This window comes from Phyllostomus hastatus, unplaced genomic scaffold (genome assembly GCF_019186645.2).
Source record: "Phyllostomus hastatus isolate PE091 unplaced genomic scaffold, TTU_PhHast_1.1 phas_contig_402, whole genome shotgun sequence".
NCBI lineage: Eukaryota > Metazoa > Chordata > Mammalia > Chiroptera > Phyllostomidae > Phyllostomus > Phyllostomus hastatus.
This window is the reverse complement of record NW_025333873.1, coordinates 1,473,520-1,499,728: the sequence shown is the minus strand read 5'-3', so window position 1 is coordinate 1,499,728 and position 26,209 is coordinate 1,473,520. Positions and strand designations below refer to the sequence as shown.

The window sequence follows — 26,209 nt, the reverse complement described above, 5'->3', positions numbered from 1 at the left end:
ACCTGTAAAATGGGAATGAAAACATCTATTTGAAAGGGTGGTTGCAAGGGGTATGTGAGATGAGCATGGACAGCACTTCACCAAGTTTTAAGTAGGGAGGAGGCACCTTATTACATAATCAATTATTTGATTTCAACTGCCTTCTAAGTTCAAGTAGAGATGACAGCTCACAGATTCTTTGCCAGCCAATAAGTACAATGAACAAAGTCCCATAGGAAAGAGGGGACGATGAGTATGTATTACCTAATCCCCAAAGAGTGACCAGAGTCAGAAACCCAATCCAGATGCTAAGACATTCTCATAGATTTACATCCTGATCTAGGGGGACAGCCCAATAGAGTCACTCCCACCGTAAATGCGCCCAAAGTAAAGCCAGGCCGTCAGTGCCACCTTGTGAATATCAACACAGGGTACCTCACCCCCACAAACCAGGACACCCTGGGTGTCTCAGGAAGTCCTATAGGCCACAGTTCAAATCAGAGCTGACCTGAGTTCTCCATGTCACATTCAAGTCAACGAGAGACACAACTCCAGCTGTTGGACAATTCAGTGTTTCCCAGTAACGTATGGGTTGGCTCTAGGCTCCCACACAGTCATGACCAGTTCAGGGTTTCCTTGAGAGTGAGTGGCTTGGAAAGGAAGTACTCGGGTCACTTACTATGTAGCAGTTAGGGTCACGGCTTCTTCACCTTTGTTTACTAGCTCAGTGATCTCGGGCAAAGCACTGACTTTCGCAGGATTCAATTTTCTGTTTATAAAATAGGGTGGGAAGGGTTGGCTGAACTTAGTAATCTCTTAAAAGTCATTTCTGCTCTTGAGTCTGTGAGTCACGTGAATTTGCAACTGGTCTCCACAAAGAAAGCCCTGCAAATCCCCCCTGGTGCCGTGCCTGTGGCAGAGTGTCCCTCTGGGGTGAGTCACCCTAATTTCAGTAGCACTGGCCAAGTGACCTGCAAGAAACCCATATTCGTGGGATTACTGTCAGAATAAAAGCAGAGCATCCCTTCTGATGCATTCACTTTACTGGCCACGCTTCTGCATTGAATTCTGGGACCATTAGATGCTGCCTCTCTTGCAGGGGCAGCTGTTCCAACAAGATCCCTAACGCTTCCAGTGGGAACCAGCTAATGAGTGCTCAGCCTTTTACCGCCCTCCTCATCCCCTCCCCACCTCAAATTAGTCTCCTTCTCCAGATAACCCAACTTACCAAGTAGGCAAATGAACCAGTGACCTGCAATAGAGAATGATGCAGATAAAAGAAAAAAAAAAGAGTGGGAGGGGGGCTTCCTAGGAGAAGCAAAGCAGTTTCCAAGAAGAAGGCATTGTGTTGAGATTGGGGATTTGCAATATTCTGGAGGTAGGTAAGTGTGACCTCGGATTAAAAACAGGATGAGGTCAGCACAAGACTGTTTCTGAGCTGGATGGGGGACGTGGGTCAGTACTGGGAATGAAACCTTTTGTAATTGTTAGAAAGTTTTAGCAGGGCACATGGGCCTTTGAAAAGTTTCTACAACCCTCAGTAAATAATCTACATTATTACCCTGTTTTACAACGGGGGAGGCATCCTTGTCATGGACATGAGGTAAACTAAAAGGATTAGAATCATAGACTCTGAATTAAAAAGGACTCACCGATCATGTAATGTAATGCCCTCATTTTTCTATGAAAGTGGACTGGAGATCAGAATGGAAAAATGACTTATTCAAAGTCTTCAACGGAAAGTCCAGACCAGACTCCAGGTCTCTGGGCTCCTAACCGGTGCTGATTTCCTTCTGTCTTTCTCATTGTCCCACTGTATCCTTTATCCTAAAACATGACCAGGGTGCTCTGTGGCCCAGTTGTGCCATGCAAGAATTCAGACGGATGGGGAAGGAGAAAGAGGCACATGGGCACTGAACCGGACCCATTTGTCCACTGGCTTCCTTACTCTTTTCTGCCCACAAGCATCATTTGCTGCATGCCTGTGCTGAGCAAGTATCAGGTCCTGGCTCTGCCCTGGGCACACAGACATGAACCAGACGCAGCTCCGACCTTTAAGGCACTTCCCGTCCCAGAGGGGTGATGAGGTGTCTGCACTAACTACAATAAAAAATAGAGGTGCTCATACAGGTAAAGCACTTCGGGAGGCTCCGGGAGGGAGACATTAAGTTCAATGGAGAAGATTCATAGAGAAGATGACCTTGGAGCTAGGTCTTCAAGGACAAGAAAAACAAAGGGACTGGCAGAATCCATGCACAGGAGTTGAGAGGCAGACATGTAGAAAGTGTGCCATGGTGTCTGGCTGCAGGGCGGGGCAATGAAGAAAAGCCGGGAAATAAGAAAGGCTAGGTTGAGGGGTATGGGACCAGACCATAAAGAAGATTTAATTCCAGGCCGAAGATGTTAATCTTTATTTTGTGGACAACAGGCGGCCAGAAAGGGTTTCTGAGCAGGACAGTGATATCATCAGAGAGGTGCTTCAGGAAGATTAATCTATTACAGTGGGGGAAAGGGGGGGTCAGTACTGACTCAGCCTCATCCTACCCCAGCAGTCCACACTCGGCAAGGATGTGACTGAATGTGAACATGACGTGTTTGGTAAGTGACTGTTTTAAGCAGGCACTGTGCTGGGAACAGACTGTGGGGCTGACTGGGGTTTCCAGTACTGCACTAGATTAGAGTGTGCCTGTCCAGAGCAGGCGAGAGTTCTGGAAACACCTATGGGACAGACGCTTGCTCCAGACCCTTTGGGGGCAAGGTATGGGGTTAGGATAAAGCCACACTTAAGGTGCCCTGGTCTGAGATTGCACGCTAATGTATTCCAATTGATGGAAAGTCGAATTGAAACCAATTTTGGAGCTTCTGAAGGAAAGAATGTGGGAAAATACAGGAGGTGTTCCCCTCCTCAGAAAGATTACATGCATGTGCTCATGTGCACACAGACACATGCAGATACATACACGCACCCCTAGAAAATTCAAGTTCCCAGCAGGAGAAAATGAAGCTCAAGATGCTGGGACTTGGGGTCTCCCTGCACCACTGTTCCTCCCACACGGGTGTGGGAACATGCAAATTCAGTCCTTGTGATTCAGCACCTCAATAATAGGGCTCTTTCAAAGCTGACTGGGAGATGGATGACTTTTCCACGTCTAATATGTGAGATGACGTTTATATGAATTTTATTTGGTGCCACTGGACTATCAATAAGAGGCTGAAGTTAAAGTATTTTCAATGAAACTCTATAGTTGAGAGCTATCTCTCCATCAGCAGTGGTCCTCAACCAAAAAAAAAAAAAAAAAGAAAAAAGAAAAAGAAAAAGAATACATTTCATAAACTCCTTGGGATATTGTCAGTATAAATCTTTTAAAGTCAGTGAGAATTTATTTCTCCTCGCCCTCTTTTCTGTTTCCTGTTTGTTCTGCTCAGGACAGCCCGCGGCTATGTGGAGGCTCCCAGGTGACCTGGCCGTTCTCAGACTTCCCCCCGTTGTGGGCCGTGGGGGAACGGACAGGCAGATCAAAAGCTTCATTTCCACAGTGCTAGGATCGGGTCCTGTTTTCCTTATTATTGGATTGTGTTGATGTGTCCAGTGATTACATAGGAAATGGTTATTATTTTTACCTTTGGCCACCAACACAGGGATGTGTCTCGCTCATCTCAGCCAGCAGGGCTCAAATTACGAGCCAGAAACCAAGGGCCGTGTGAACCTTAAGGTCAGACCCTTTCATATCCAAGCTCTGTCTCTATCCAGCTCTAGGCTTTGGACAACTTATTTAAACTCTGTAAACCTTAGTTTGCTCAAACACAATATGGGCATAGCTTACCTGGTGTGGCTTTTGTGGAAATTAAATTTAAAAATATGCATAAAGTGGCCAGAATAGTTCCTGGCTCTTAGTAGGTATGTGGTAAATGGTGATTTCCGCTTCGAGGGGTGTCTTACCTTAATCGGGAAGCCCTTTTATCATCACTGCACTCGGAATCAGAAGGATCGGATTTGAGCCCGCGCTCTGCCACCACCGAGCTTCCTTTGTTTGTGAAATGAAAGGCCTGGATAGAGTCTCTCTAAGGGCCCTGCGGCTCCAAACCGTCAGTAACTCTATGTGGCTGCCTAGAATACCATTAATCTACGGGAACCCTGTCAAGTCTCCAAGCCCCCAAGTCCTAACGACTTCTCCTAATTCACCTCTCTGGGGGTTCCATACCGAGAGTTTCAATCAATTGGCCAAATACTCTGTGAACTGTGGTTCCCTGCTCCACTTCCTCGCTTCCAATTTATACAAACGCACCAGGGGCTCCTGCCCTCACGGCGTTTCTGTAGATACTTCTGTTACGAGGCTGCTGCCGCTGCTAAAGACCTGGTCTAGCACAGCACCTGCCACAAGGCGGGTGTTCAATGACTTTTAAAAACCAAAGTAATGTATACATATGGCAAGAAATAAAATCATTCAGAATAATTAATAATAATAATAATAATTTAAAAAAACTATCTCCAAATGATGCTCCTCTCACTGTCTCAAAAAATACAACAGTGTGGTGATTATGGTGGCCGGGGCACAGGGAGCAGGGTGAGTAGAGGTGAGAGAGGGTGTGGGGGGCATACACGGTAATGGAAAAAACACCAAAAAAATGAACTATTAAAAAATAAATAAAGCCCTGGCTGGCGTAGCTCAGTGGATTGAGCGCGGACTGCGAACCAAAGTGTCGCAGGTTTGATTCCTAGTCAGGGTACATGCCTGGGTTGCAGGCCACAGCCCCCAGCAACCACACACTGATGTTTCTCTCTCTCTATCTCCCTCCCTTCCCTCTCTATAAATAAATAAATAAATAAATAAAATCTTAAAAAATATAAAAATAAATAAATGAATATAGATTTCTAATTTCTTTTGCCTCATGGCTCTAAGTATTACGATCATAGTGTTATCTGTGGGTACAACAAGTTTAGGTTCCTTCCATTGACAGTATAGTAGGAGCAATGGTGCTACCCCCCTTCTAATATTTGATTTTGTGAATCCCTTTTTATTCTTTTATTACTCACCTTTTAAATTTCACATGGCAAATTCATTACTTGTTCCACCAGCCGCAGACAGTATCAGCTCACTCTCCTCACTGGAAGATGAAGCTATTAGTCTTTCTGCCTCTGTCTGCACTTCCGCTCTCCCGCATCCACCCCCAAGTCAGCTGCGCTCTTCCTTTCCATCGTCAAGGTTGTGGAAGGATGATTAACTTTTGTGTTTTGTTTGCAGGTTGATTCTGAACATTGAAAATCAATAAGCAAATCTTTTATACTGATGACTGTATATTTTTGCACTGAAGTGAACAAGAGTTGTATTTATAATCTTCTCTACAGGTCCAAGAATACACCCTACTCCATGGAGAATGATTCCAGTATCAAGATCAAATGAATTCTCTCTCTCTCTCTCTCTCTCTCTCTCTCTCTCACACACACACACACACACACACACACACACACACACACACACACAGCCACTTGTCAAAACTGTGGCACATTTTAATTTGCCTTGTAGTTGACTCAGGACTTTCTTGTGCAGTTTGTTTTTCTAGAATTCTCTAATTGCTTTTCTCTATTTTCTTTCTTTCTTCTCTTTTATTTATTTTCTATTTTGCCTTTTTTACCATATCACTAACACTTCTTTGTATTTCTTGAAAATCTCTCATGTCTTTTTGAAGTCACTGACTTGCTGTTTTAATTTGTAACTCTTGCTTTCTGGGCCTTCAATAGAGTTACATTATTCTGGAATTTCTTTTTACTGGGACACTTCCATTAGTCCCACCATCCTGAGGAAATTTCTTCAGGGTGAAACTTCTTTGCAAATTTTTGAATATCTCAAATATTTTTATTTTGCCTTCACACGTGGTTGATAGCTTGGCTGGCCATAGAATTTCTAGACTAGAAACTTTGCTGTAGAAATTTGAATGTGCAGCTTCCCTGTTGTTCAGCATCAATGACTGAGAAGTCTGAGGTTGTTTTTATTGTTAATTTCTTTGTAGTTAACCTGTTTTTTTTCCCTCTTTGGAAGCTTTCAGGATCTTTCTTTAACACTGAGGTGCTAAAACTTCAATATACTTTATCTAGGTAGGACCTCTATAGAAATTCCTATGTAGCATTTGATGGGCTCTTTTCATCAGAAAATACATGTCTCTTTTATCTTTGATGAGTTTGTTTTATTGTGTATCTGATATTTTCATTCCCCACCCCTCTTCTCAGTCTTGAATCTTTCTGAAGAGCTTTATCATGTAAGCAACCTTTACCCTAATTTATCTTTGTTTCTTCTGATGTCAATTTTTTATGTTGTTATTTCTTTTTTATGCTTCTTGGCTTTTCATATTGTTAGGGAAAAAAGACAACCGGCCCAAAATGGAGTCACTTGTGCTAAGCCCGACATCACCAAACCGAGGAGTAATACCCAACTTAATTCCAGTGTTAGGCTCTCCCAAGGAGTGGAATCTCAAACTAGTCAACCTGGAATTTTCTGGTCAGTGCTAATGGGGTCAACTGTCTGGCAGACCCTGCCGTCTACTAAAGGAAGGTGACCTTGCCACAACCAATCCACTTTTTGCTAGTGTAACTTCCTTGCCCTGCTCCCTTCTGAATATTAAAGTCTTTTGTTTTGCACGGCTTCTTGGAGGCCCTCTCTCTTTGCTAGAGGAGATGCTGCCCAGTCATAAGTCACTGAACAAAGTTAGTAAGATGAAAGATTTTCTCATTTGAATCTTGTTTTTTTTAACCATATGTTGGATGATCCTGGATCAGTCCCTTCCATCTTCATAGTGGAGACTAGGAATGCTGGTAGAACTCCCACGTACATAGATTATGCTTATTCTCTCTGTCAGAATTGGCCTGATGGCAAAGGTCAGGAGTAGGCCATGCTACAGGTGCCTGCTCTCCGATGCCGGCATGCTGGATGTGTGACTCCGGGCATGACCACTCTGCTCTAGCAGTCATAATTCTCTCAGTTCCCTTAGGAGCAGCCCTGGTTCTTTCAGTTCACTGAAATTTTTACACAAGATCTCCCTTTGCCTTTCTCCTGTGGTCAAACATCTGCTGTCTTTTAGCCTGAAAAGTGATGTTGAAAGGGACTGGAGACCCTGTGGGTTAATAACACCATAGAGGAAGTTCTTTCTCCTCAGTCTCGTCCTTCCTTCCGGAGGAGACTCACCAGTGCTCCCGTGGTGCCTCCCAGCAGACGGTTTCCCTCCTCTGCTCTAACCCCCTTTCGGGTCTCCTCAGCCAGGGCGACTATATTTGCTCCATCAATGGCTTCCATCCCCTCTTTGTGCCCTGGAAATCACTCATGCCTCCCTTCCTGTTCTGTTGGCAATTCAGAATTTATTCCTCCACTAAATCCTTTATTGTCACTGTGGTGAGATTGCGGCAGAGGAGACAAATGTGCACTCAATCCGCCATTCAGAACCAGAAGGCTCTTAATCATTCTTTGAGTGAGAATCTGAATAAACGAAAATGCGAATGGACAGACTGCCATCTCAATAAATCACGCATGATTCTGGTACTATTGGCTAGTGGTACATATTGCGATGAGCCTGTTAGATCATTACTACAAGCTCTCACTTATTCAAGTGATCGCGATGCCACTCACATCAGGTGGAACTGAAGGAGCAGCAGCAGTTTAATGGGCTGGAATGCGGACCAAAGGAGTGCAGTGCGGTGCACGCAGGCCTCCGCCACTAGGTGCGGTGTCAGGGAGCAACGGTCCACGGAACACTAGCCCTGCAAGGTGTTCATGGGTATCGTGAGAAAGCTCTGGGATCAAGCAAGTTTGAGGATTACTGGGTTAAACAAAAATAAACGGGCTGTTTTACTGCAGGACTTCTGAGAACCTTAATACGCCAATGAGAGTTGTGAGTCTTCAAGAGTAGAATACAAAATGAAGATTTCCCAAACTCCTTTAAGCACAGAACTCTTCTTGCCATTATGTATAATGTACCATGTAATATGCTTCGGAAACCCTCCTCTAATCTATTTCTGCTCGAGGGACCATTTGCAGAAAGTAAGAAAGGAAAAAAAAAACATCGTGAAGAAGAAAAGGTATTTTAGAGGGGGAATAATATCTCTGTATATCTACATTCATATTGTCTCTTAAATCTTATGTCTTCTCTGTTTGTCTGACTTTGGAACTGTTCTCTCAGCAGGAACTACACTCCTTATGGCAGGATAATGCTTTTGGAAAGGCTCCTCTGACTTACTGCAATGGTCTTTCTACCCGAGGCAACTTAAAAATGCTACATTCCATATCTGACTTTGGAAATGTCAGAGCCAGAAACAAACATGGCGGTCACACAGCGAGGTCCTTGCTGCACTTGGGGGACCTGCCCGAGTTCACGCTGCATGTCAGGGTGGGTCTGGGACTGGAAGCGAGGTGTCTGCTCCTCGTGCAGTGGCCAGCCCGGTCCCTGCCCGCCCATGACGGACATCTATGACGTTTCCAGGCAAACGTCCTATGGTTTTGGTCCCCGGCTGCCCCACCATCACGTCCCTTTCTCTGCGTTCTCACAGCTCTGAGGGACAGACCCAGTAGGTCTCATGCCCGCCCATGTGACTGTCCCCAGAGGTCACAGACTAAGGTCTGGACAGGTAGGACCCAGACAGACTAGTCCTCCCTCGAACATCACAAATGGGACTTCGGCATGGTCACCAGGGGCTAGGCAGTGTTGGAGGGTCTCCTTTGTTCAGGTGGCCTTATGAAGAGGCCAGATCAAATTGGGGTCTCTGAAAGAGTTCCCTTATTGTATATTTTACAAGTTCTAATTGTACTACCTATGCAGTCTCAACTCAGGTGTTAGGTTTGAGAGCAGAATTTTGAAATTTATAGGAAGGAGCAGGTGGAATCACCCTCACTGGCATGCTTTGGAATAACTCAAGACTCTGAAACGTCAAAGCCCTAGAGCTCTTGGCGATCATTTAATGCAACACTTTTACCGTGTAGGCGAGGACATCTAGTCAGAGAGGTGAAAAGAATGCCTGGGTAGCTGAGCTGTGCTAGGACCCAGCGTCTCCGGTCCCAGTCCCACGCTGTGTGCTGCCTGCCTCGCTCTGCCATGATGCCAAACATTTGGGATTAGCTCTGCTCCACTCTCCCACCAGGACTTCAATTTATTGCTTTTCTGCACCCTCTTTGGGAAGCACTTTGAAGAGGAATGGTATCAATGTTTGAGATCGAATGATTAGAAAGCCTAAGTGTTCATTAAGGAAGGAAAGGGAGGTAGAGGGAGTTAATTTTTCTTGACAGTATTATTAATCTCCACATAATGAGTTCAGTTGTAGCCTAAAGTAGTAAGTAGTACATTTGCATGTTTGGTGGCATTCTGTAAATTACCTCTCAGAGGCAAAAGTTCCCTAGGAGTGGGAAAATACATCTATGCTTGTGTGTGCATAGTAAACACATGTGCATTTGTGTGTTTCCACATATACAGCTACATCTATTACATACATACACACATATATTTACAGTTGGCCCCTGAACAATACGGGTTGGAACTGCCCAGGCCCACCTGTGCAGGGAGCTGTTTTTATTCAACCGCAGTTCAATGAGCCACGCAGTTCAAACTCTCCTTGCTCTAGGGCACAGGGGCAAACACAAGGCCCTCCACCTCGTTTTATCCAGCCCAGCACCTTGTTTCTACCAGGTGGCAGCTCGGAGCTCCTTGCCCCTAGTTAAGGAGTAGTTACATTTACACAGTCCTAACATTACATTCGGCCCTTTGAAGGCAACCATGAGGCTGATGTGCCCCCCGGTGAGCATGAGTGTGACACCCCTGCTCCAGGGTGAGACTCTGTGGTTGGGAATGCACGTCTGCCCAGGGCCACTGCTGTCATACATGGACTTCTGACTGCGTGGAAGGCTGGCGCCCCTGACGCCCACGCAGTTCACGGGTCAACTGTGTACCTATGTATATAGGATCTCTGACTCTGTAAAAAAGAATAAACCCTTTGGGGGGAAGATACCTAGGTTTTTGTTTGTGTGTATGTGTTTAACCGACAGATTTTATTTAGGAAAAGGAAAAAGCCAATAACCTCTATATACTGCATGTGTGTCCTAGGGTGTTAGCCAAAAAAAAAAAAAAATCATAAAAGGCAAAGCAAACAAATAGAAGGAAACAGAAGCTAAAGTGCTGAGAAATCTTTTTTTTCCCTAAGAGCTCATTTTGGTAATCCTCAAGGAAAATAGAAAAGCACTTGATCTGACAAGAGGGAGAAAGGAGAAGCCAAATGAAAACTAAACGACCAGTGTAATTCAATGAGAGCCCGGAGGGAGGCGATAACCGTGTCCGCTGCAGGCAGCGGCGGGAGGGCAGGAGGGAAGGCGGTTAGAAGACCAGACAGAGTGCCTTTGACGTAACAAAATCCACTTTGGAGAGAAAGAAGCATGGAACCAAATTTCCTGTGTCCCACGTAGGTTCTTAGCTCTGGAATGAGATTGCTCAATTTATGCTTTAAGTCTCAGATATCAGGGTATACAAATCTTCCATGTTATTTTAAAATTTCTGCCAAGAGGTAGCAGATTTTTTTTTGGTGAATTTTATTGATTTTCTTAAATTAAAAAAATTTTAAAGCAATTTTAAAATGAAGGCAAAGCCAATAAATAGAAGGAAACAGAAACAATGTATTCCTTGTGGGGGCCTCACAGGATCCCAGCCTTGTAAATAACAAACTCGGATACTCCGCACCACTGCACTCAGACCCCCCACTGCCGAAGAAAGAGAACAAATACACTGACAACTGAGCCCTGCAGCTGGAGAGCAAGGCAAGGCACGGGCACAGGTGAATGGAGCATCGAAACACCGCCCTCCCAACTTTCCATTTTTCAGAACAGGAAACTCACCTGCAGGAAGGTGAGGTATGTGCCCAAGGCAGGCAGGACAGAGCAAGAAGTCTAGGCTGAGTTCCCAAAGGTGCTAGGAAAATCAGGACTTCCTCTAACAGGTCTTCCCACTTCTCACTGACTCTCTCCCTCCTCCCCCGTCTCCCCATATTCTGCACACAGCAGCTACAGCCATGTTCTTGGCTATGATTTAGTCAGATACTCCCTTGTGCTAACTCTTCAATGGCGTCCCACTGACGACGGGTTGAAATGTAAATTCCTTACTGTAATTTACAAAGAAGATCAGAGGGGAATTGACCTACAGCTGATGCCATAGGTTGGCTCACTCAACTCTCTGACCAACTTCCTTCTCTTTGCCTTTCTCTTCTATTGAGAGTGGAGGATAAACAATGATTTGATCCCACAGACCTTTCTTGTAGACCAGAGTGGCCACCCGACACAGATCTGGCCAATGACCTCTGAGTGGAACTGTGCTCGTGGGGTTGCCAGAGTCAGCAAATAGAACACAGGACACTCAGTTAAGCATGAATTTCAGATGAATGGTGAATACTTTTTCCAGGGCAGGTAATACTAAAAACATTATTTGTTGTTTTTCTGAAACTCACACTTAACTGGACATCCTGTGTTTTCTCTGAAAATTTTGGAGAAAGCTTCCCCTCGTTGCTTCTCTTCTCCTTGCCTCGAGCACAAGCATAATGCCCGGAGATGTGGCAGCTGCCTTGTGACCATGAAGTGACAAACAAGCATGAGCACGTGGAGCAGAAAAGTGACGAGAGTTCCGTCACTAACGGCGTCAGACACCCGCACCACTGCCTGTCTCTGGCCTTCTTCTTACATGAAAAATAAAACAAAGCACCCAAGATCTTTACTCGACTGAGCCACTGTAACAAGGGCTTTTGTTGTTTTGCAGCTGACGCTCTGTGACCAGGGGTCTTGTCTGTCCTGGGCCAGCTGTCTAGTGCCTCATGCAATGACAGCGACAGTGCTTCCTTTGTGAAAGGATGAAGAAATAATACTCCACAACAACAAAGACAAAAACAAAATCACCAACAAACGGATAATTTGCTTGTTTCCTTGTATCTTATCCAAAATAGTACCATTCTTCTTATTTACATTGGGGAGAATACTTTTCCCTTTTGAACAGACTGGTAGCTATAGAGGGGTATTATTTGCAATGCAAAACAAATCAGTTTTTAAAACACTCGAGTGTTTAGACTCTTAAGATCACCATTTTTCAAATTGCGATTCGGAACCCATTAGTGGGCCATGAAATCAGTTTAGTGGGTCATGGCCAGCATTAAATAAAAAGGAGGAGACGGAGAAGGAGGGGATCAGGAGGAGAAAAAAGATAAAGTGAAATTTAAAATATCCATATTGTCATTTTCCTTTGGGAAATAATGGCTGCTAATCTACTGTACACACACTCACACACACACATTTAGGTATACCGTGGTGTCGTGAAAGACATGCCCCTCACTGTGGATCCCAGTTAGAAAAATTGGAAGGCTCACTGAGCATTGTTCAAATTTCCAATGTCCATGTATGGAAGTTACGCTGGCCTAACTCTGGTTCCCCAGCCACCTCTCCTTAGCTGGGTGACTTTGGGAGAAGTAATCTATTTGGACAGCATTTCATGATTTATAACTCTCTCGTACAAACAATCTTATAATGACTCAGTGAAATAGATGTTATCTCCCCTTGTGACCGTGTCTAATACACAGCCACCAGCCACATGGGGCTACTGAGTACTTGAAATGTGGTTGATGCAACTGAGAAACTGAACTCTTCATTTTATTTCATTTTAAATTAATTTAAATTTAAAAACTGAAATGCAATTTAGTTATCAGAACAATATGTTTGGAGCAGCTTGGGCATGTGAATCTAATGTTTCAACTATACCCTTTGTGAAATACAGATAAAATATTTCAGATAAAATTTTAGCCTCCAAGTGGAAAGGTACTTCAAGTATAAAATGCACAGCAGCTTTCAAAAATTTAGTCTAAAAAGACAATATTTTATGAATTTTTAAAATACTATATATTGAAATGATGTTAGATATATTGAGTTAAATAAGATACATTATTAAAATTAAGTTCACCTGTTTCTTTTCACTTCCTGTAATGTGGTTTCTAGAAAATCCAGGGTGACATTTTGGGTCCCGTTACACTTCCCTTGGACAGCACTGGACAGCACCGCTCTAACGCTTGAGCATCTCGCCCTAGGCCACTGAGTAAGTCCATCCTTTGACCCTATGACAATCCAGGTCATTTAACCCCAAATCCATGACCCCTCCCCCTGAGTTACTACCGCTCCTGACTCCTGGTGCTTCTCTAAAAACAGTGAGTGAACTGGAGGATGATAATAACAATAATCATGGCCAACATTTAATGAGTGACTAGTAAATCATGGGCACCGGGTTTACATTTGACAAGGTTCACTGCATTTGATTTCACAACAACCCAATGAGGTGGGCGTAGGATTATTATACCCACTTTTTAGATGAGGAAACTGAAGCTCAGGGACAACAGTCAACCTGCCTATTACCTCAAGGTGGTATAGACTGGAAGCCCGGGTCTAGGAAGTCCATGCAAATGACTGAATGCTTAGGGCCTTTCCCTGGACTGTGGCCCTCACAAAGGCAGCTGGGCTCTGTGTAGGTAGCATGGAGCTGGACCTCCCAGAGTCCTGTCAGATTAATTTCCCCTGGGAAATAATGTCTGTTGATCTTGCTGCTGATTCCACACCACATAGAAGAAATCTCCAAGCTCCAACCTTTGAATACGTAGATAAGAGTCAAGAAGGTGACTTTGTATCTAAAAAATTTTCAGCCAGAAAATTGAAATATGAGCTTCATTACTACGGGTGCTTATTTAAAGACCTATTTGCAATGTGAAACTAAATTTCAGTAACAGCCTTAATATATAGAAACAAATCATGCTTTCCCAGTGAAATTGTTTTTCTTTTGTTATAAACATTGTATACACATTAAATGCAATTTAGAAAAAAAATGGTAAGAGGAAACAACGTATAGATCTATTACTCAAACTTCCTTTTTTTGTTGTTCCTCCATATTCATAGGATTTAAAAAATGTATTATTATAATAAGTATACTTTTTTACCTGCTCTCTCACTTAAAAGAATGTCATAAGCATTTTTCTATTCTCTTACGTAGGCTTTGAAGAATATTTAAATACTTGTATAATATTCCAATAAGTGAACATCACATTTAAACTATTTCTTTAGTTTAGACAATTAAGTGTTCCCCACTTTTTGCTGTTATAAAGTCGTTCTCCTGCTCCTTCCAACACGACGGCCTCTCTGCAGGGGCAGCCTGCTAGCATGCATCAACACCTCACTCTTTGACCCCAAATTCTCTTCTTCGCCAAGTTTCTCAGCAACCTATAAACCTCTATTCGACTTTCTGTCTGAATTGGACTGCTCTGAGCACCTCATATAAGTGCAGTCACACAGCATTTGTTCTTTTGTGATAAGCTCAGTTCACTTAGCATAATTTTCTCAAGGTTTACCTATGTTATAGCATGTGTCAGAATTTCATTTCTTTTTAAGGTTAAATAACATTCCATTGGGTGTATACACCACATTTAGTTTACCTTTTCATTGGCCGATGAACAGTAGGGTCGTTTTCCACCTTTCAGCTACTGTGAATAATGCGGCCGTGCGCACGGTGTACAAGTATCTGTTTGAGTCCCTGCTTTCAATTCTTGGGGGCATACACCTAGAGGTGGAGTTTCTGAGCCGGGTAGTAATCCTAAGTGTCACCTTTTGAGGAACTGACAAATTGTTTTCCACAGTTGGTTACAGTATTTTACATTCCCACCAACGATGAGCAACACTTCAAATATCTCTAAATACTCACTAACATTTATTATTTTATTTTAAGAAAATAATTATCATTGTAGGGAACATGAAATGATATCTCATCATGGTTTCCATTGGCATTTCTCTCATGACTGGTGACATCGAGCATCTTTTCATGTGCTGATTGGCCGTTGGTGTATCTTCTTTGGAGAAGTGTCTATTCAAGTCCTTTGCCCAATTTTTAATTGGGTTGTTTGTTTTCGTCTCTTACATTTTAGAGTAGAGTAGAGTAGAAGGACGAACCGCAGTGACTTCTCTGCAGAATTAAAACTCCCTGCCTGACTGGGCCCTTTCCCGGCTCCGCACCGCACGCGGCCTCCTGGCGGGCTCTCTGCCTCGCGCTCAGGGCAACAGCAGCTCCCACTTTCCTGCGGACGTCCTTTTGCAGGCATTGCCCACCCTTCTCTCCTTCCTCGTTGCCCTTCTTCCTCCAGTGGAATTCCGGTCACCCTTTATAGCTCAGCTCAGGATCATTTCTTCATATAAGCCTTCCAAACCCTCCAGGCTGAGCTACGGCCTAACTCCCCGTGTTTGCCTCGCGCTGTGGATGCTTCTGCCACTGAACACCACGTGATGGAACTACCTGGGTCTTTCCCGCACAGGACACACTCACTCACTCGTTGAGAGCAAGGGTGGACCTTTGCCATCTGCACACACCAGTTCTTAGCACAAAGGAGGAGCTCAGTATTTGCTTAGCAGAAGGGGACTCTTGATTTACATTAACTAATTGCTAACCAACAAGGCTTCCTACCTTGTCTATCAGTAATGCATAGTGGTACCTGTGTCACTGCACTCTTGTCTGCACTGGGAATTGTAACATTTGTTGTTCAATTTGCATTTCTTTAATTACTACCGAGGTTGAATCGTTTCTCCATATGTTCCTTAATTAGTTATTTTCCTCTTTTGTGAATTGTCTGTTCATTTCTTTTGTTCGGTTATCTATAGGAGGCTTAGTGTTTTCCTCATTGATTTGTAAGAACTTTTTAAAGTGAGGCCATTACCCCTTTGTCTATTATATTTGCTAAAAGGAATTACTCCCCTTTTTCTTTGTCATTTAACTTTGTTTTTAATGCATAAAATTTGTGCAATGTTATGCTACAAATTTTATATATTAAGTATATCAACTGCTTTTTTACATTGATGAACTTAAATGTTTTATAATAGCTTTAATAGTATTACTTTCAATAATATTTGGTAAGAATAGTAACCTTATATAAAGGTATTCAAGTTGCTTTATGAATCTTTGGATGGAAATTTTAAGCATAATCATATTCCTGGTAATCACAAAGCAAAGAAACCAACAAACAGAAAAAAACAACAACAGGAGAAACTAAGCGAAGTCACCGAATTTTAAATTGTAAATTAAGCTTTCTTTAGGCCTTCCTTAGCTGTTAGGGTTAGGGAGAGAAAGAGTCTAAATTTCAAGTGAGATCTAAGTTGCAAAACAGCAGTCAGGCCTGAAGGTTTAGGAAAGAGATGGCAGATGGTCAGCCCTCACTGCCCACTGTCCACGGGTGGGCTTTCCTTGGGCCCGATTCCTGATCGGCACTGGCTTTTAGGTTTGGACGGGCAGTTACTGTTCCAAAGTCAGGAAATATCAATCACACGAGTATCTGCACATCCTGCTACTCTGGCAGGGGCAAGGGGGGCGGGGGGGGGGGCGGTCTGGCAACAACAGGCCTATTTGTTTTTTTTGTGTGTGTGTGTGGCAATAATGAGCTGGGTTTCGGTGTCTGCTGCCCCCTCAGAGGGTCATGTGCTCTCACATTCCCAGGCATCCTGTCACTGAGGATGAGGGTCCAGGACCATTTCTCGTCTCATTCTTGGTCCGCCTCACTCAGTGACTGTGTCTGCCAGGCTGCTGAAGGTGTGTGAGGTTTGGTTTAGGCCACCAGAGCAGGCTCCTGGAATCTGCCGGGCGATCTCACCGACCACAAGCTATGAGGATTGCATTTAAACGCTCTTCTGAACTGGGAAGGGTCAGGATGTGAGTACGTGACTTCTCCGTCTCCGTAAGCGGAAACTGCTGCCTGCTCCCCACCTTGCTGGGTCTAACGGATATGATTCGTGTTGACTTCAATTCAGAACTCTGTACCTAAAGTCCAGCAAAATAAAAAGATGTTGAAATAACCCCCATTGCAAGAGCCTGGAGATGCAGTTGGTAGTTTTTTATCTTACATCCTAATGGCCCTGGGTAATGAGGTACATAAATAGGGGCAGACTCTCAATTTCTTTGGAAAACATAATGCCTCAAGTTTCAAAAATAATAATAATAAGAAGAAGACAAAAAGGACCAAAGATCAGTCAGTTGTTTGGGATTAAAGAAAAAGAAAAGAATAACTGTTAAATATTTCTAAGTAGGATTTAGAAGAAGAAGAAAAAAACCCTCTGGGTGGTGAAAGAAAAGTGTTTTTTCTTCCTATTACAAGTGTAAGTTCATACAGAAAGAAACTGCCCGTAGAGCCAAAATAAAGGATCCTGGCAAAGGGGCAGCTGTACCCCGCCTGAGTGAGGACATGGTCAACATCGGCCCCAGGGGGAACTTGGCACCAGAGCTCTGTCTCTGCAAGGCCCATCTTGTACCTGGGGTTTCACCTGGGAGACGCTCAGCCTCGAGGGGTTGCTTATGGCCCAGCGCTTGGAACGTGGCCACCTGGGCCACATCCCAGCTCTGCTGCACTACTTGCTGTGTGAACTTCCTGCAGGGTGAGGGACACAGCCTCTCTATGGCATTGGTGAAGTAGGGACTGTAATAGGACACTCTCACCGAGTTGTGGTGATGATTCATAGAGGAAAGCCGTGAAAAGCACTTAGCACACTCTCAGGTATTCGGCAAGGAGTCAATAACTGCTCACTCTCATGACCACTGTCAACACAATCGTTACTGTAGCAAACAAGGTGATTCTGAGTACTTGTGTTGTTGTCAGGACAACTACCAATGATGAGGGATATAGGAAATGCAGCAGGGACAAATTCTCAAGGTCATAGTCACTACCTAGGAACCTAGTGGCGGTGAACCAGGTAGGGGGATCAGAAAGGCAGCCACTGTGCCTTTCATTCTTCTTTACATACAAAACTTATTATCAAGAAATCCTAGGTTTTCCTAGTGATTTGGGGCCTGTAAGAACTACCCAGGTTTCGTTTAAACCTGGAAGTAACATTCAGCTTAAGGTTTTCTAATCAATATTCTACCTGCAGAGATTTATATCGATGACATTTCCTAGGTTTCTCAAGACTTGTTAGTAGGCCTCCAGGGGCCTCTGCTAGCCCTCATTTGGAGTTGATAGGTTTATACTGTACCGTGTATGTTATAAGTTGTAAATATCTCTCTTCCAGACAACTTGTGGTAAATCACATTTCCATAATTTGATTTCCTCCTTCTTTTAATACTAACTGGTTGAATTAGAAATATCTTTACAAGTGTTTCAGTTGTACTATCGGACTCCCTTCTACAATAATATTTCATTCAACATGTGGTCTATTCCATTGATAATAACATTCATCATACAAATGCACAATAAAATCACTTATGCTTCGTTCTCTAAGTCCTGCGTAGGTCCTAGACAAGTAGATGTTTACTAACTGAAAAACGGCAAATGCAACCATTTCAATATAAACATGAAAAGAATGAAGGAGTTAAGAATGATCCTGAAATTGAGACATATTCTCTAAGTCCTGCCTGGAAGTAGCCCAGAGCAGCCCATCAAGTAGCCCATTTGGAAACATTAAGACATATTGAAAGTGCTTGGTTTTCAGGAACCAAATGGTCATGAGAAATGTAGGCACTTCCTGTCTAGACAGAGATGCTGATGTTCTCTTAGGGAACTACCTTTACAGTCACTCCAATCGGATGCTCAGGGCTCAGAGCTCACTGATCTCAGGCCCTGGGGTACGTGGCAAGGGGAATGTTCTGGCAGATGGATAGACTGGGAATAAGTAGCAAGAGCAGATCAGCATCCTCTACTTTGATCCCTTAACTAACAGCTGAGCACGAGACAAAACTGACCAAGGGCCCTGAAATAAAAGTATTCTCCTTCATTTCATAGGGCACGAAATAGTTTTAAGCATCTACAATACACCAGTTATACTGAGTGGCATGGGGGAATGTTTCTAAAGCTGTGTATGTGCTCTCCTTGCCCTCAGGGAACACAGAGGATAGTGGAAAGAACAGGAACAAAACAAAAGGCCAGAGGGGCCACAGGCGCCGGAGTTGTAAAATAAGGGATGCTGAGATTTTAGGCTGTGAGTGAAGGTTAGACACTCGCTTACGTCCAGTCTCCTGAGCTCTCTCCTGAGGGCTGACTCAGGCAGCCCGAGCTTGCGTGCAGTGCTATTCCGAACCCCTGGCACAGGTGTCCTCTGGGCTGGGAGCCCGTACTGCCTTGGAAGAGATGAAAGACCATCTCTCTCCTTCTTCTCTGTCTGGTCTGCGACGTCTGCATTGCATTCCCAGTTTGAATGCGTGTTTCAGAAATTCTTCTGGTCGCTGGGAAAAACTGGTGCCAACCAAAGCTGATCTGAAAAGTTCTTTCTTCTTTCTGGCATGTGTAAAAACTACATGATCATCCTTAATCAAGGGCTTATTTTTCCTTCATTTTCATTATGTTTGTTTGCTTATGACCTGTTATAACACTTCAGATCATTCACAAAATCAGAGAACCTTGAACTTGAAGGGACTCTTGGAAAAGTCTGACATCCTGCTCATTTCAGGGTTAGTCCTTGGTTAAATGCTTTCACTCTGCCTCTTGCAGGAGTACATTTTACTCTTAGCCTTGCCTACAGAATGAAGTAGAGTTCATCAGCCTGACCCAACATCCTCTGCATACCTTCCTGACTTCAGTTCCTTTAGTTGACTCCATGACCCAGCTGCCAACCCACAGAGCTGGTCACTGCTACCCAAGGCGCCATTCCTCCAGTTCTACAGATCACCCTTTCTTCCTTCCCTCCCCTTCTCCGGCTAGAAATCTCCCATTCACCATTCGAAGTCCCATTCAAAGGTTGCCCCCTCTGATAGGCCTTTTCTAACCTCCTCGAGCAAGGTGAGTCTTCTTCTCCTTTCCTATATCTGTAACTTTGTCTGTGTTCTACCCAATGGTATGAATCATGATTCATTCAGCATTCATTCATCCAATCATCTGTCCCAGTCCTGGCACATAGTAGCTACCCATAAGTGACTCTTGTATTGAACTGATGGAATTTAAGTTTAGAAATGTGAAATAATCTATTAGCTGCTTTAATAGATCAAAGTTGAAAATTTTAAGAAGGTAGTTTATAAATTTCTGTCCATAAACACTACCATAAACATGCATAGGTGAGAAAACTACCTTTCCAGTCAATATGCACCTAGTACCTGATACACTTTGAAGGTTCAGACAAGTCCACTGAGATCTGAAAAGTTGCATGGACTTTAGCTTCGTTGCCTGAAGTGGTACAGAAAACCCCAAACTGGACTTCAACAGCTTTCCCAGGACTCTGAACTGAAGGGAAACCTATCTCATGGCCTTGGCACCTGTGCCCTGTAGGTGATTTTGGAGACTCAGAATTACATCCAAGGCTATTTGTTAGGATTCAGAGAGCCACGAGAATGAACACCTTGGCATCTTGGATAACTGGGTAGGAGCGATGGATTAAGAGAAGTAGCCCCAAACTCCTGCCCATGGAGCAACCGAGGACCACTGGCTGAACACTTGTTACCCATGACAAGCAGCAGAGATCTCCAGAATAATGACACAATTTTTAATATGTTCAGCTTTCTAATCTCTGTTGTCTCTCCACATTTTTAATATTTGCCATCAACCCTTAATGAGGTTCTATATCTTCATTTTGGGGGATATACTTCTATTAATTTATCACCTTCAGTCCATGAGAAATTTCAGCAAGTCATGGATGAATTATTGTAAAGTATATTTATGTAGTGCAATCTAATTATTGCAACATTCAGTAAAGGCAAATGAATAAGTAATGAATGAAGAGTAATGAGGGCAGAGCTGCTGTGCGTGTGTTTATGATGGGTGTGCATGCGTGTGTGGAGACGCTTGCGTGTGTGTGTATGTGTTGATCTACAAAACATTCTTCTGACTTGTCTTGGGATTTGAATAGAATGTCTGTGCAGAGACACTTTAGAAAAAAATATGTTTCCTGATTTTACAGAGAAATGAAGGAAGAGAGAGGAAGAAACATTGATGTGAGAAAGAAACATTGATTCATTGCCTCCTATACATGCCCTGACTGGGGATCGAACCCACAACCTCTTGGTATATGGGACAATTCTCCATCTGGCTGAGCCACAGCAGCCAGGGCTATGCAGAGACACTTTTGTTCTGTACTATCCAATACAATAGTCCACGCCTGATGTGGCTATTGATCTTTTGAAAAGTGGTTAGTCCACACTGAAATGTGTTATAAGTATAAAATACACACTAGGCTGCAAAGACTTTGTTTTTTAAGAATGTAAAATATCTCATTATTTAAAAGCAGTTTTGACGTTTCTTAAAATTTTAATCATAGTATTAATATATACCTAGCAATTCCATTCTTAGGAACCTACCCAAGAGAAATGAAAACATATCTACACAAAGATTTGTCCATGAATGTTCATAACAGTTTTATTTGTATGTAATAGCCAAAGACTAGCCCTGGCCAGTGTGGCTCACTTGGCTGGAGTGTTGTTCCGTAATTGAAAGGTCACGGGTTTGACTCTGGTCAGGGCACATGTCTAGGCTGCAGGTTCAATCCCCAGTGAGTGTGTGTACGAGAGGTACCCCGTTGGGGCATGTACAAGAGGCAACCAATCAATGCTTCTCTCTCATTTTGATGTTTTTCTCTCTCTCTTTTTCTCTCTGTCCCTTCCCATCCCTCTAAAATCAACAAGCATGTCCTTGGGTGAGGATAAAAAAAATAGCCAAAGACTAGAAAGAATTCAAATGTCCATTCACTGGTGAACAGATAAATGAAATGTGGCATATCCGTAAATGGGATATTATTCAACAATAGAAAGGAGCAAAGGACTGATACATGCCACAACATGAATGAAAGTCAAGAACATTATGTTAAATAAAAGAAGCCGAACAGAAGACCACATCTTTCAGGATTACCTGTAAAACTATAGAGACAGGAAATGCGCTGCTGACCGCCTGGGGCTGGGAACGGAACCGAGAAGGACCACCCGTGGGCTGAAGCCTTCTTTTGGGGGTGATGAAAAATTAGATTGTGGCAATGGTTGCACAACTCGGTAAAGTTGTTAAAAATCATAGACTCTCAAACCTAAAGTAAGGAAATTTTGTAGTATGTTATAGTCAGCATCTCGATAAATAATAATTCCCAATGTAATTTTTAATGTAGTAATTTTTACATTATTTCCACGTTGAAATTATAATGTTTGGGATATGTTAGCTTAAATAAAATGTTTTAGTAAAATTAATTTTACTTGATTATTTTTCCTTTTTTAAACTAGAAAATTTCAAATTCCGTATGTTGCTCGCATTCTGGTTCTGCTGGACAGAACAACTTCGGAAGCTTCCATGACACCAACGAAGCAGTCCTCCTGACTCTGTTCCGTTTCCGAGGATGTTCTTTCCCCGCTCCTGGCTCGCACTCCTTCTCGTGTGAGCACAGAGTGAGTGCATCCTTCAAAAGGCTGTAAAACTGGGGAAATTGTGTGCATTGCAGCTGTTTAGGCAACTAACTAAACAACAGTCCTCTGGTGACCGGAAGACAGGTGCTGGGCTGGGCACGGAGGAAGGTGTGGCCCTTTGCCAGTGAAGACACAGAGACAAAAGGGAAAACCAAGTTCGGTGCCAGCAGAGCAGCCAACGTGTCTGAGAATGGATCATGGTCATTGAACATTCACATGGCCACACACCCTTTATATCTGTCAATGCCAGTGTTACCTGGTAAAACAGTGTAAGAATATAAACTACCAAAACCATCTAGGAGGACCTTAGCTTAAATACTGCCAATTTATCAAGACAAAACTAAATTTTATTTTTTAAAACCGATATCATACAGCATGTCAAACGGGTAGGTGTTAGTGGCCTGGGCGGTGAGGAGAGTAGGGTTCACACTTTCTCTCCTTGTCTGGGGCCAGTGGTTCCCAGATCAGCGGTTTCCACTAAAATTACCTGGGGAACTTGAAGAGGATGTGGATTCCTGGGCCGCCACCCCCAGATATTCTGATTTAATTAGTCTGGGGTAGGGTTCTAGTAATGATATTCTGAAAGATTTCGAAGTGACTCTAATAGAGGCCGGCATGTGAGAGTCACGGAGCCAGGGCCTTACTCAATGAGCACTTAACAATGGACTTTGGACTAAAGGAGACAGGACGAGGAAGAGATGGACAGGCAGAAACCAACGCCAACTTCACAGTCCTCCTCCCAGCCAGGGCAGGAGTCCCCCTCTGCTCTCCCTGGCGGTGGCTAGCTCCCCCTGGAGAATCCCTGCAGCTGATGAGACAGCTCTCCCTGGGCTGGACAAGCTTTAATGGGAGGGAGACGTGTCCCTCCCAGCCCAAGCGCAAGCTGGCTGCACTCTAATGTCCCCTTCTCAGTCCTATCCTGCCATCTGGACAAGACCGATAAGTCTGTCTTCTCCCCACGCAATGATCTCTCCATTATTTGAAAACAATTATCAGGCTCTCTAAGCTCTCTTTTCTACACTGTACACTGCCCGTTTCTTGACTTGTTCCTGGCATGGCCCCCCCCCCCGCCCCCCCGCTCCAGGCCTGTAACCATCTCTCAGCACGAGTTTGTCAATATCCCCTTTAAAACATGGAGACTCCAAATGCTCATCCTCCAGATGGTGCCTGCCTAGGGCTGAGACAGCCGGACAATTGCAATTGCGTTCCTTGATAAGGCCATTACATTCCTAGTAACACGATCACTGCACTGCATTGGCGCAACAGCAGAACAATTGGAAAGAGGATCGGGAAGAAAAGAAAAAAGGAAAGTTAGATTACTGAAATTTTTCATCTGTAAAATTTTTTACATTTGAGTGTGGCACTCCACAAAATACTCATCTGAGTATTTTGAGGGCCCAGTTTATGAAAATGGAGGGATTGTGGGCAGAGAAAGGAATTCTTACTCTTCTAACTTATTTCTCCACTATTAGGGTTTCGTCAAGAGTTCCAGGGACCAAAGTTTGGGGACACTGGCAAAATGACAACACCCAGCAAAGGGCTTCGCTGACCTGAAAGGGCTTCATCTGCCTTGGACAGGTACATTCTCTTTGGGGAAATGACTTGGTTCCCAAAGATAAGCCCAGATCAAATGCAAATCCGTCTGCCTGGGGAGGCCATTTCAACTCCATGCTGGGAGTTAAAGCTGGGCTTTCCGAGGCTCTGCTCACGAGAACAGGGCCTCCCGAAGAGCAGTGGCCATGCCCGACTCCTTTGTGCTGGCACAGGGCCCAGACACAGGTAGAAGGCACTTGCTTCGCGGCCAGCTTAATTATGCACATCTCTCTCCACAGACAATTCATTTCAAGTTCAATTTGTGTATATCGAGGACTCACTCTGTGATAAATACCTAGGTAGGGTGCCTTTACATGTGGTTTATTATATAAACAGGTTCGATTTTTTTGCAGTGAGGTAACCTGGATTATCGAGCGGAAGGAGAGACGTTGACTGATACTCAGAAAAGATCACTGGGCTCCACGGGGCTGGAGAGTTGATGCCGGAGTTGGAAGAAGACCCAGCAAAGTAAAACTCGGGAATATTAGATTGTCCTGCCCAATCTTGTGATTATTCATAGACTGGGACCATTTTCAAAACCTGCCACGTTGCCTTCCGCAGCGACACTGCTCAGGTGGACCAGGTCTCCTGCCCCTCTGGAATTAGCAATATTCCGCAGGCAGACATGGCGGGGGCTGCCAGGAGCACCAGGGAGGCTAATGGACGCTTTTATCCCTCACAGACCAACAGCCTCTCCCGGAGCGAGGAGCTCTCTGCCTCCGCCCCGCCCCACCCCCAGGGAACACACCCGGCAGGGGGTAATCTTTTGAACACTGAACACAGACTTTTCCCACTGGGGACTCTCAAAGGCCAGTCTCCAGGAGTGACAGGTACTTTCCCTTACCTATCTTATCTATTTAACTATCAAAATCAAAACAAAATGGAATCAACAGAGGTGCAGATGCTGTCAAATGGGTGGTCCAGTACCAACGAGACAGCACAGAACACCTAGCCACGCCCGCCACGGAGGCTCTGCGTGGTCACATCCGGTCCCTCGTAAAGAGGGGCAGACCGCTGCTCCCTCACTCCGTCGCAGCCACACCGCAAAGCGCCGCCTCCTCCCAGGTTTCCCGTCACTGCCGTGGCCTTCGCCACGGGGGACGGCTCACACTGCGTTGGTCAGCCTATCCACTTCCCTCTTAAGAAATCAATGAGCATAACAAAAGGCTCCTGTGTTTGAGGAGTCCTGGAGTGACTGGCAGAGCTGAGTAGATCCCCTGAGATCCTGCGGAGGGAGGGCTCCGCACGGGAATGGAGGGGGCATTAAAGCACTGCTCCACGTCAGAGACAGGCGGAGCCGCTCTTGTCATCCTCGGGTTGCTGCTTCACGTTTAGGTGTGTTTGCGCTGCTACACTTGATCTTTCCATCGTCGTTCCAGGGTTTGATCTGAGAGGACCCCTCACCTTCTTGCTTCATTACAGAGATCAGGGGAGGCAGTCCTGCCTGCGGAGGGCAGTGATTGTAAACTTTTATTTTGGTTTGTTTTCTCTTAAGGCTCTGACTATGGGAGTTGCAAAGGTTCCTCTGAGTTCTTCCCAGAGAAATATGTATTAGATGTTGTGCCCATGAAGCACGTAGCACGGTGGCCTTAGAAAAAGACAGAATGGCATCATGGGGAAAGCACTAGGGTGAGCCACATAACGGCAGGCAGGCAGGCACCGTGGCCAGCTCTGAAACGCTTCACAACCCAAACCACCTTCCACCTTAGGCTAAGCCAGTGCTTCCCAACTGGCCTGTCATGGGAATCACCTGACGGCGTTAAAAAAACACAGGTGTGTGTACCCCACTCCCAAGATTGTGACTCATCAGTCTGGTAGGACCTGGGCTTTGACAATTTTTGAAAATTTTCCAAAAAATTCTAACGTGCAGATAAATGCGGGTCCCACTGGGAAGATTTGGTGGAAAGCACTGTTTCCAGAACAGATTCGGGAATTGTACAGTTTGATAGTTAGATCGGTTCCGAACTCGGACCACAGCGTCTGACCCAAGGGCTCCACAGGAACCTCAGCGCCCTGCCGATGGGGATTTTAGGGCAGCTCGGGCAAGGCAACTAGCTTCATTCTCGCAGGTATAAGTAGCATACCTGCCCATTCTAACGGACTGCCCTGCCTGAACAATGCACACAGGATCGGCCCTCAAACGCACATAGCCTTCTTCCCGGGGAAGGAGAAAAATTTGTCTGCCTTCAGGTCTACAACTCATGGATCTTTCCAGAGAAGCAAGCAGGACAGCTAACTCACGGTGGGACCTCAGGTTTGCAGGCCA

General features: G+C 44.4%; 1 protein-coding gene across 1 annotated transcript in view; it reads right to left on the bottom strand.

Annotated features, from left to right (window-relative positions):
• The window catches only part of ALK (ALK receptor tyrosine kinase), a 641,645-nt gene that overhangs the window by 299,977 nt on the left and 315,459 nt on the right, over positions 1–26,209 (bottom strand). The gene's annotated exons all lie outside the window — the stretch shown is intronic.